This window comes from Taeniopygia guttata, chromosome 1A, assembly GCF_048771995.1.
Source record: "Taeniopygia guttata chromosome 1A, bTaeGut7.mat, whole genome shotgun sequence".
Taxonomy (NCBI): domain Eukaryota; kingdom Metazoa; phylum Chordata; class Aves; order Passeriformes; family Estrildidae; genus Taeniopygia; species Taeniopygia guttata.
This window is the reverse complement of record NC_133025.1, coordinates 43,859,353-43,871,959: the sequence shown is the minus strand read 5'-3', so window position 1 is coordinate 43,871,959 and position 12,607 is coordinate 43,859,353. Positions and strand designations below refer to the sequence as shown.

Here is a 12,607-nt window from a genome sequence, read left to right as displayed (position 1 = left end):
AAATTCACTTAATAACTTCAGGACAAAACTGAGAATATGCACAGATATGCATAAACTTGTCTTCTTAAAATGGCTTTCATACAGAGCCAGGCTGCGCACTGCCAACACACCTGGAACAACCTGAACACTTTCACACAAGAACTTTTAGGATAGCATGGAATTTTCCCCATTTAGATGAAGACACAGACAGAGCAGTGGGTGAACAGAGAATGTTTTCTTCAAAAACCATAGTTATAAGGTTCACTCCAGGCAGAACTTCAAGGAAATAATATCTAGGCTCTTGGCAAACCTGACCATCATCTTGACCATACTTGCATGAGCAAGGCCAAACATCATGCCACACATGACCATTCTTGACTTTGTTGGCACTCACCACCATACAGATAGCTGGCAAAATAACCCAAAAATACCAAGGAGTTTTTCTACTATTATCTCAGGATGGACCTTTCTTTGGGGTCCATGATGAGATAATTTTTTAAAAGTTGATCAAGAAAACTGGTCTACTGCTGTTTAGATTAGTTCCACTTCCTCACAAAAATGGATGAAGGAAGGCAGAATGAGAGAGACAGACAGAGACTACCCACTGAAAACGGAATTATCTAAAATCTGGAAAGCTATCACTAGTAAGTGCAATATGGCATAGATGTAAGAATGCCAAATTCTTCTGGTTGCCTAGCTACATCACAACCTTCCATCTAACTGTAATTAGTAGATTTTCTACTCTATAGAAACAGTAAAAAATACACCATATCTCCAAATGTTAATGAAATTTCAGCCCCTAACTAGGAAGAATAATTTTATTTGTTCTTGTAATTAAGGTAGAATATAGGCACCTTACTAGTTTTACATAAATTCCCTTCTGACTAACTCTTATAAGGCTTTTACATGGTCTCGTAATGGGTAAATTTACACTTTTTTATCCCTGTTCAGAACTGGAAATCGGTTTTCTGACTATTAGCTTAGGAAATCAAAATTAATTAAAATTTAATGGTAATGTTATTCCTTTAATTAGATAATGGGTAATATCTTTCAGTTTCTCAGAAAGTACTCAGGCTACAAAATCTTCCTCTAGCAGATTTCTCTGGCTTCACGTGCTTTGTCTATTCTATTCTTTCTAAAATATTATTAGCCGAACTTACTCGCATATTGAAATAATCCTGTATTTTTATAAACTTCAATGACCAAGAACTATGCTGTGACTAAAATTCCTTATGTAAGTAAAACCACCATTGTTCTCCTTTCTGAATCCATTAGAAGCATGGGTAAAGAAAGCAATGAATAAGAATTGGGTTGAGGCCCTTCTGAAATTAGATTATTAGGAATCTTAACAAACTTATCACAAAAATTTTCCATTAAGAGTGAGGTCTCTTGAATAGCACAGGCAGCTTCACATTTTACACAGAAAACTCTGAAGATCCACAGATGGCATACATACATTAGTCTATGCTAACATAAACCCACACTATTTATTTATTTATTGTATTTCATTTCCTACAGCCTAACAAGCCTGTCACTTGCAAAGCTGTGTGGTCTGTATAACTCATGGTTGCCTATAATCAAAAGAGGAAAAAATGGAGGATGTCCACCAATCTATAGATAATATCTCCCATGACATGTAAGTAATGTCCAGAAAATACATTAATGAAATCTTTAAATTTGAAGGGTAGATTTTACATGTGGACATTCATACAGAATTTCCAATATTATCATGGAATTAGGAAACTATTAATTATGCTACTACACAATTGCAATGTGATACCATTAAAATATCCTATTTTGTATACTGTGTTTCAGTACAAGAGACAGAAGTACTACACTTAATGCTTACAAAGCATGTTTTATTCTCACAAAGCTCTAAAAGCAATAACTAAATCTCATAATGCGTCTTATGTATCACAAATTATAGCTCTAAGTTTTTTAGCTTAGATCCTTACCCAAACCTCTCACTCCTAAAAGCCTTCTTTCCCATAAAAAAGATTGCAGATCTGCACATATTCTTGAACATGCACTTCTAACTGTGAGAAAAGTTCCTTGGTTTCAACTCATGCTGTTGTTCATCAGCACTGTCAGCTCAGCTGCTTTCACCTGTAAATATCATGATAATATTAAAAAAATATACTTCTTGGCTGGGGAAAATAGGAGGCCTCTGCCTTGTTTCCTCCCAACTTTTTTTTTGCCCTTTTTAAAACAGTCCAACATTAAAAAGGAAAAGGAAAAAAAAAAGCACAACAGCTTTTACATTTCTTCATGTGATATAAATGCTACAGTTCTATTTAAAAAAAATTCAGGATACACCAGGAAGTTTATCCTTGCAAGCAGTAATAGTTGGTAATAAAAAAAAAAAAAAAAAAAAAAAAATTAGATTTGTGAAAAAGCTTTTACATTAGAATGTAAAATAAAGGGCCAGCAAGTTTGTTTCAGTGGATGGCACAAAGAGGGAATTTAAAATACAAAATCTCATCTTTCTATTAATACAGCATATTCTAGAAGAACCTATTCCAAGTATTTTTGAATTTTTACTTTCAACCACTCTCAACTTAGATAATAACTAGAATCATTAGTATTAATCCTGTTTGACAGTCATGTTTGTTTGTTTATTTCTAGTTGTCTCTGGCAGAATGGTAATGAATAATGTAAAAAGTAGAGAGGAAATTAAAAAAATAATTAAGCTTATTATTATGTTACCATCATACTATCAGTTACTGAACTGATAGGAAATATCTAAAGTAAGTGATACCAAAACAACATTTTTCAGCAACATGCTGCATTTATTTCTAAAGTTTCCTCCAAGTTGCTGCTGCTTCTTATAAGTCACTTTCTGAGACACAGGAGACAGGATATGGCCAGTGCATTTTTAAAAATTATGCTAACTGTCCAAAATGAGCGCTGGAAATGAAACAGTTCCAGAACAGACAGATGTCTAAAAGCCACTCTGCTTTGGTGTACTTTATAAAGATTATATATGAAAAACCTTGTTAACAAGTGAAGTGAGATAGATAGTCAGAAACAGCTGATGTACTGAGTAGGAACATGGTTTTTGAAAGCTTGAAGAATCAGTTTTCTATAGACTCAGCAGAGACCAGCAAAAAAACCACTTATCTTTTTATGACTTTTCTAATTTGCTATAGTAATACTGCGAAGTCATTAAATTGTAATCATTTACAGTACAGTATAGGTTTATCTAAGCTCCAGTTAACAGAATGAAGAAAGAAAATCCATTCCTCCTCCTTCACAACTCCATGAGCATATTTATTTTAGATCCATACTGCTAAAAATTATTTCACTCACAAACATATTTTTAATTACTATTCTCCTTTTTTCATTGCTAAAACTGGTTGAGACTCATTCCAAACCCAAGATATATTTTGCAGGATTAAAGAACAGTCCACTAAATTACTGTGGGTCTTTACCACTTCCCCAATGCTTATTTTAATAGAGCACTGACCTGGGTTAAGAAAAAACATAATCTAAACTGAATACTAAGCATTGTGTTTGCAGTTATAAGACAGTAAAAATAAAAAAATTATCAAAATCAAGACAAACACTAAAATATAATCAAACATAACATTGCCTACTACTATGTGATGGAAAGGCTGTATTAATAGAGAATTCCCTAGCCTCAAAAAACAGTTTGCCTTTGATAGATAAATACTTAAATACTTACATCTATTACAGCCTTGCAAGCACAGATACCGCACTTAAATATTTGAGGCATTTTGTGCATATTCTGATAAAAACATTTGCATGCACATATTAGAGAGTAAGACACTGTCAGCTTTCATAGCCTTGTTACAATAGCAGTTGAAAATCAAAACCACACCCAATTATTTTTGCTGATGCATCATGAAGTAAATGACTCAGGAATTCTCCAATAGACAGGGGCTTTTCGCACCTGTGTTCTTCACTATGACACAATTTGCCATTTAGTTGCCAATTAAACAGATTAGTATTAGAAATAGTATTTCATAACATTAGACAAAATAAGAGGCTTAAAGATAGCCTCTTAAAATATGAATGTTGTTCAAAGCTGAGGTTTCCAATATCTCAAAAACACTGTGGGGAGCTTAAGCTACCTCCAAAATAACTACAATTATGAACTATCAGTTTAAAACCCCAAAAGATTAAACATTTCTACCAGAATGACAGCAAAGGCTAAAGTATGCTGAACAGGTGGCTAAACTCAGAACAAATTACCAGTATTGAAACCTTCCCCTCTCTCAAAACAAATCTGAAAAAGTTGAGCTAACACTCACAGACAGTGCGATCTTTGTCTCCTGGAAGAGTGTATTCCATTTTTCTCTTTGGTACTGCTCCCATGCACCTGACAGAATCTCGCCCACCTCCCCGTTTCTTTCTGCTTGTTCCTCCAGGATGATCCGAGATGAGGATGAGAAGAAGCTGTCAGTGTAACTGCACCTGCGTCCCTGCACAGGGGCATTTTCCTCACAGCATCAGCGGATGCAGTTTGAAACTTCCCAGGATCATGCGATTTCTCCTGACTAATGTGGCTTTCTAACTGGGAGGAGGGAGATGAAGATGACAGATTGCTAAAGGCTTTTAAAAAGATGATGCTTGAAAGAATTATTGCACATTGATCATATTCAGCCATTAATAACTTTCCAAGCAACGGTATTTAAAAGCCTTGGTCATACTCTCCTGGCTGGTAACCACCTCCTCCTGAGCACCGACTGACAAAGAGCCAGGCGCTGCTGACACGGCTCCTATTAGACAATGACTGCAAGGCAGCCAAAGAGGCATTTAGATTCCCTATTCTGCTTTCACTGCCACAGCAGCACAGACCTTGGTTTCTCCAGCACTACTGTATCATCTGCTTTATAAGTAGGCTCTGAGAATTGCTTTAAAGCCATTAATCTATTACTGTTCCCCGATACTTTTTCTTGGTCAGTGGCAGGACTCAGCAGGGGGGTGGCATGGGACTGGGTCAGGGGAAATTTGAGTTGGTAATCAGGAGAGAATTTTTCACCCTGGGGGTGGCTGAGTACTGGAGCAAGCTCTTCAGAAAGGTGGCCATGGCATCAGGCCTGTCTGAGTTCAGGAAGCATTTGGAAAATGCTTTCAGGACTGTGATGTGGTTATCAGGGTGTCCTGCATGGGGCCTGGAATTAGGCTCGATGACCCAGCTGGGTCCCTTCCAAGTCAGTATATTCTGTGATTCTATGACGTGTACCTATTTTGCATGGACCCATGTGTTCTCAAGGGTTTGGGAAGTTTAACAGCCTGTGTATATTTCTCTATCACTGTATCTCTGGCATGGGAATGCTCTTTCCTTTGCAGGTGTACAGCAGGTGGTTGCACATTACTGCCATTGTGGAAAAGCATTAGAAAAAGATATTACATACTAGACAAAGCACTGAAATTCACTGAGAGCTATGCACTGTTTACCCATTCAAAAGTGGACCTGCAGATGCAGGTGAAAAGCCGAGCAGGTCCTTTCTGACAGAGGTGAAAAATACTGGAAAAACTGCAAGTAAATGCTGTAAACGTTACTTTCTCTGAAGGATAAGGTAACAAGCCAGCTGGCTCTGCACCTGGAGTTTTGGGTGGGAAGTCACTCATCATGCAAGTTATCAGACTAGGCTGATGATACAGCAAGGCTGGTTTGCTTTACAGCAGTCACTAACTCACATATTTACTCCTTCATTTACATTAAAAACTCAGTTAATTAAACTAATGCACCTGACTGGTAAACTAGTGAAATATTTCTGATACATTTGTGAAACCTCTTTAAAACATTAGCTCCAAATAATCAACTTATCTACTACAGATAATGTCAATTCTTACTCCTAATGACAACACACTGCAAACATCTTTACTGAAGACAAAGACATTCAAGAAACAAAAGGCAGGTACATTATGAAGATTAAAACAAAACTATACTGAGCAATTCTTTCTATTCCAGTGTCTCAAGAACGTTGATTCATGACTTGAAGTTGTAAGAGGAGTACTGCAGATTAACTTTCTGCACATGACTCCAGAGCAACTAATACAGAGGAGGATTAAAAAACAAACCTCAAAATTTACTCTGAATCATCATGTACTTTCATCTTAAATTTTTCTATTAAAAATAGTAATGGCAATATAGATTTATACACTATATGGTCCATATAATACTTTATCTGTTCTGATATCCAGAAATGCTTGATGAGTTGACTTGGCCTCTGCAACAACCAGAGTGTTCTTCACATAGTTTTAAGTTTGCACTTTATTTTATTTTCTCTGTGGTATCACCTGCTCCCAGTCATGTGATGAAAAGGAGCACAGCCTGTCCTCCCCTTCAACTTAGCAAACCGCTGAGAAGCAAAATATCTGAAGCAGTCCATCCGTCACCAGCCCAAGTGCCTGTACAGCACACTACAACCCTCAGCAGAGCCATCTCACCAGGCTGCATTCACATGGTCCATTTAATCTGCCATTACCAGTGGGTGCAGCTGAAAGCTGCAGAGCCACTTTAGAACACTGATGTTCTAATTTATGCAGCCAAGTGGTGAGATGGAACAAGGAAACAATCTGATAGGAAAAAAAAACTAGGATGGATTTTTTTTCCTTAGCCAGGTTAGTTTGTCTAATCAGTCCCCTTAGCCATTGCGCAGCATCACCCACAAATCCAAGTGCCAGCATAAGGAAGAGGATGGGAATAAACTGCAAAAGAGGAGTGAAGCCCAAACACCTCTTCTGCCAACAGCCCACACTTCAGGCAGACAAAGCACAGTCCCAAAACCAGCTCATTAGAATGACAAGTGAACTGTGGCTTTGACAGAGCTGTGTATTTATAACTCACTTTATTTCATGCATATGTAAAAAAAAATAAGAATACTACATCTTTAGTTCACCCAATATTCAGTGAGAAAATCCTACTAATGGGGCATTACTGACAGTACTGTTGAAGGTGTGTGAATGCTGGTTTTCAGCTTATTTTTCTTAATGTGTGTTTGAGGCATTATTCTTTAGAATACAGCATTACAAGTCTGATACTTGACAAAAATCACATTATTTTGAAAGTCCTAAAGTTTTCAGGTTTTTGAATGAAAAGTGACTTAAAGTTCTCACAACAAGAGACTTCTGAGGTTAGATTCCCTGAGGTTTTAATTTTTTTGTTTTTAGAACAGTTTATTTAGGTGAAAAAAACATTTGTGAAAACACATGACTTAGTGTTTTCATAAAAGCTCAATATTTTAAACACATGTTTTATGAGGCTTCAGATAAGGATTTGAACATTCAGTGATGCACCAATATTCTAAGAAATACCATATCTTAGACATGATTTACTATTGTAAGCATGTAGAGAACACTTCAGCTAAAGGCTGTTCTGTATACAGTGTATCATGCTGGGAAATGGTGGTGCTTCTTCCTAGAATATCCTTCAAATCTTACAGAAATCTGTGGATCAGAACATTACATCCTCTGTGCCCCTCAGCACCAAGCAGCATAGTAGTTTGATGCCTAAATAAGCAGTGAGAGTTGTCATTGTGAACCTGACCCTGGAAACATGAAGATGTTGCCTGCTACTTCCCTTTTGTGCCACATCCCTCGTGAGCAGACTCCACCATTCCTACCTCCTCCCCACACAGGCCTGACCCAGTGCCACGTGGCTGCCAGCTCTGCTGGGTGCTGGTGCTTCCTTTTACTCTTAGGATGGCACGCTCCTTGGAAACCACCTCCCCACTATTTTCAGGACTCAATTCTCACATTAGCTTCTTCCACTACAGCAAGAAGACAAAGAGCACAGAATGTGTCTCCTCAAACTCTGGGAAGGGTAACTCCATTCCTGTGCATATTTTGCTCCAGTGATGGGAAGATTGCTTGAACAAGGGCTGGTTGTGACATGAGAGTAGACTGTTACACGTTCAAAATCTTTGCTCTGAGCTTGTGGGTTCAGTAGAGTTGTATTCAGTATTTTACACAGATATAAACTTCTGAATTTGAACATGAGGCTTTGATGCTCTTTGTGTTCAACCCCAGTTTGTTCTCTTTTCAAATATAGATTAGTATAGATTCTGTAATTTGATGCAGACAGGTGAACCAAAGAAATCCTCATTTTGTAAACTTGGTATTATTATCCATTTTGCACAAAAGAGAATCTGAAATGGCGAAAGAACACATACATAATTTAAATGGTATTGTCCAGTCTGGGACTTCTACTGGGCTGAACTCAAGCGATACATGGAATAAATAAATAGACTCCACAACTTGGGGTAGTTATGAAGTGGGTATGCATTGCCAGCGCCCGGCACAAGTGAGATCACTCTCCAAGACTTGTGCCCTGAGCCTTAGTCTGACCCACACCTTTATTCCCAAAGGTGTTCCATATGCAATACATTACACAACTTTCCCATGCATATTCAACCCCTGGCCCCGCCTGTCCTCGCCTTTCATGCTAAATAGGTCCACGTTCTTCTGGGCATGCGTGGTTTGCTGTGGTGGTCCTGCGGGGGTCTCTGATGGTTTCTTGGGGCTGAAGATCATGGTCTTCCTCATGGTTGTACTTTTGAACTCTTCCTCTCTGTACGTGTGCTTTCAGTCTTTTGGTACTTATCTGTCAGTCTCGGTAGGCTTAGGGGCAGAGGAGCCTCTCTATCTGGGTTCTTTGTATTTTCAGTCCTTTCTGGTATTGTTCTTTATGCAAGAAGCTTCAGAAATTTGCATTTTCTTATGCCCTTTAATACCTTGGCAGAGGTTTCTTAAGTAAAAGGTTAAAATTCAACACATAACTCTACAAGCTAGAATATAAATGCTTAATTCATTTTGTTAACTTAAGTGAACTCCAAAAATCTCTGTTTCAGAACAATCCCAAATTTAAAAGTCTGGAGTTACAGTAATGATCAGATCCTCTAGATCTAGAATAAAACATTAGATTACACAGTGATACAACCATCATGACACACAGCCAACTATTCTTTAACATGCATTTATACTAGTACTGAAATAGCTGATGAATAGCAATATTAAGTAAATAATATGGACAGATCTGGTTGTAGGAAAGGCACAAGACTCATGAATGAATTAAAATCATGTCTCAAGTGAGAAAATATTTCTTTCCTAATTAAAAAATTTAAAAATTGAGATTTTATGCCAATGAAATTAATTCAGTATTGCACAATTCTACATGTACATAATTCTGACATAAAGCCTTGTATTTCAAACACTGCAAATGCCAAGCCCTTAAAAAATCTACGTTTGATATTGTGCGTGTCAAAATCATGTATTTGTGCAGTCTGAGTAACTTTCTTCTAAATACACAGAAATAAAACGTAAAATAACAAAAGTCACCTACAACCCCTCTACCAGAACTGCTCTGACACAGTAAGGATCACTTTCTGGGTTTTCACAATGGTCTGAGTGAAACTGAAGGAAGGAGAATCTCACACATGAGGAAAGGCTGAGAGCTGGGACTGGTGAGCCTGGAGAAACCTCAGGGTGGGTCTCATATCCAAAGAAAGAGTGCAAAGAGGAGAGAAAACTGGGCATTTTTCAGTGGTGCCCAGTAACAGGACCAGAAGCAATGGGCACAAACGGAAACACATGAGGTTCCCTTTGAACACCAAGAAATTTTTTTGGTGTGAGCGACTGAGTATTGGCACTTGCTGCTCAGAGAGGTTGTGAGATCTCTATCTGTCCTTGAAAATGACCATCTGACCCTGGCTCTGGGCCACTGATTCTACATGACCCTACTTAAGCAAGGTGGAAGACCAGATGACTTCCAGAGGTCCCTTTCAAACATTCTGTGGTTCTGTGAGCACAGCTTGAATATGTATCCAAAGGCAAAGAAAAACAACAAGCTTGCACAAACTCATTAAAATAGGACAAATTACACAGCTGAAAACAGAAATAGGAAGCTGAAAATGCGGTATTTGGATCACCTTCATCCCAGTGTTCTGAAAGAATGGGCACAGGAGATGAAAGGTACAGCAGAAAGGATTTTTAATAACTCTATAAACTCAAAAGCAGAAAAAAAATCCAAGCATAGCGCCTATATTTAAAAGGGTGAAAAGCAATCAAGAATATGTCAGGTCTATAAATTTGATCAAAAGCATGCTACTGAGAATAATCATTCTTTCTTGCAAAATTCAAAGTCAAAAAAGAAAACAAATGATCATCAAAGAAGATAACACATTGGTTCACCAGAGGTAGATTGTACCAAACTTACTTGACATCTTTCTTTGATAAGACAGCTAATTTTTACAGATAAAGGAAATGCAGGAAGTTTATGTCAATTTTTTACACTATGCTTTACAGTTATGGACTTTTGATACCATATCAGTTAGGATAAAAAAGATGGGAAAGGAACCAAGTATGTTGATGGCAGAGATAACAGTGATCTACACTAAATGGAAAGCCATTGGATCAGAAGGTTACTAATGGAGTTCATAAAGAATGAGTCTTTGGTCAAAGCTTTTGCATTTTTAAAAGCTTTGATACTTGCCATATTTAAACTTATATCAAAAACCTTGCTAATGACATTTCCCGATAAGACCAAGTAGCATCATATATGCAGAAAAGGATTGAAACATAATAGAAAAAGAAGTGGAAGACCTTAAGTGGCTATTGATAGTAGCACACAATTTAACAACAGCAAGACCTTACACAGAGGGACTAATAAAAACAAACTCCCCAGTGATGTGGAAGCACATACGAGCGGTTACCCTACCATATTATATCCGAGAAACTCTACTCCCAGGCAACCAGCACCAGGATAAGAGGGCACAGCCTCAAGCTGCATCAGGGGAGGCTCAGGCTGGACATCAAGAGAAACTCCTTAACAGAAAGAGTACTTAAGCACTACTGCCCAGGTAGGTGGTGGAGTCACTATCCCTGGAGGTATTCAAGAAATAACTGGACCATGGTCCTAGTCAGAAAGGTGGTGATTAGGCAAAGGTTGGACTTGATCTCAGAGGTCTTTTCCAGCCTAAATGTTTCTGTGATTCTGTAACTTGTAGAGACAGATAAGAACTATATAAGATAAGGGAAAATATTAGCTGGTGTGCAAGTAGATACAAAGTGGCCATGAATAAATTTCCAGTCAGAAATTAGGTGGCAGTTATAAATCATCAAAGTTCTGACACAGTCCCTCCACCGGCATAATGATGCAGAAATTTAGCTCATTTGAACAAGAAGCTTCTTTAATTTATACATTAAAAAAGTAAAAATAAAACAAGAAGGAGATCACATTGTCCACACAACAATCAAAAAACCTAACACAATTCCAGTCTCTCACAAATACACAAAATGCTGAAAATTTGCAGAGGATTCCAAGATACACCATAACTGCAGCATGATGGTCTCCCAGGTTTTGTATAAAAACTCATCTTAAGCAACTTGACATCAATTTGCTATTTCATGATCTCCCTTAATAAATTCAGACAGCCACTACTAAAGAACACCATTTATTGTTCCTCCACTGTTTAGTACAATCTGCTCTACACTGCCACGCTTTTTAATTTGTCATGCTGCTGGGTAGACAAGCCCAGGCTCAACATATCAGGGGCACCTCTCTGTTTCTTGAGTTCTGTTCCTCCCCACTGGGTTTGTAGTACTATAATTAGAAGAGAAACTGCTTGTAACAAATGCAAGAACTGAAGTGCTGGGACTATTGAGTCAGTGAATAAAAATTGCTGGCTGCTGCAGGAATTAATTTATAAATTGGAGAGAATATGGCAGCATTTAGTGGACAGAGTAACTGCCCATCATTCACTATTGTTTAATCATGATGATCTGCAGTGGCATTTGAACTTGATGGAAAACACTGCTTTTCCAGAGCAGAAATGCAGTGTTTGTGCTTTCTTGCCTTCAAAGATAAATTAATGTAAAAGATATTTGGATAGTGAGAAAAATGATTGGTTCTTGGAAGCTCAGAAATATTTATCAGCAAGCCATCATCTGTTTGATGCTGCAAAATTTTTAATGTGGACACCTTTTATTGATGTCTTCAGGGCCAGCTGGACAGAGCTATGACCCAAAAAGACATGCAAAACATAACCTGGGCATAACCATCATATGGAACACATTCAGTATACCAAATTTGCTTCCTTCTCCTACCCATCCTTTTGGGTATGAGGCACATGAAAGACCACTTCTTTCCTGATTACACATTTGTTAGCACATCACCCCCCTTATAACATCCACTGGTATCTTGCTGAAGGGAGCTCCAAGTGCACAGAGAAAGCAGCTGTTCACAGCAACTGAGGTCTAAATGCTGAAAGCCTTCTTGTGACAGTGATTGCTGAAGAACATGGGAAGTAACCTACTGAGGTGCAGAAAAAATGTAGTTGCTTACTAGAAATGGCAAATAATAAAGGGGGAGAGTTTGGAGCCCAACAAAACAAAAGTTAAAAATACAAGTATGTTGTAGCATTAACTAACCAAATACTGTTTGGCTCCTTGCCAATTTCCATCTCTGGCTCATGTGTGTGAAGTATGCTCATAATTCTCTGTGGAGCCTTCATTTTAGAATAGCATGAATTCTGCTGAGTACTCCTGAAGATAATTTTGGTGTATATTTCACAGTACCCATTTTTATGAGTTGGAAGCCCGCCCAGTTTTGTAATCCAACCAATCACCCAACCCAAACAGCCTGTATTTGTCCTACTGT

The 12,607-nt window shown here is 37.9% G+C and overlaps 1 protein-coding gene across 4 annotated transcripts in view; it reads right to left on the bottom strand.

Moving 5' to 3' along the window:
* Positions 1-12,607, bottom strand: part of VEZT (vezatin, adherens junctions transmembrane protein) — a 60,193-nt gene that overhangs the window by 46,112 nt on the left and 1,474 nt on the right. The gene's annotated exons all lie outside the window — the stretch shown is intronic.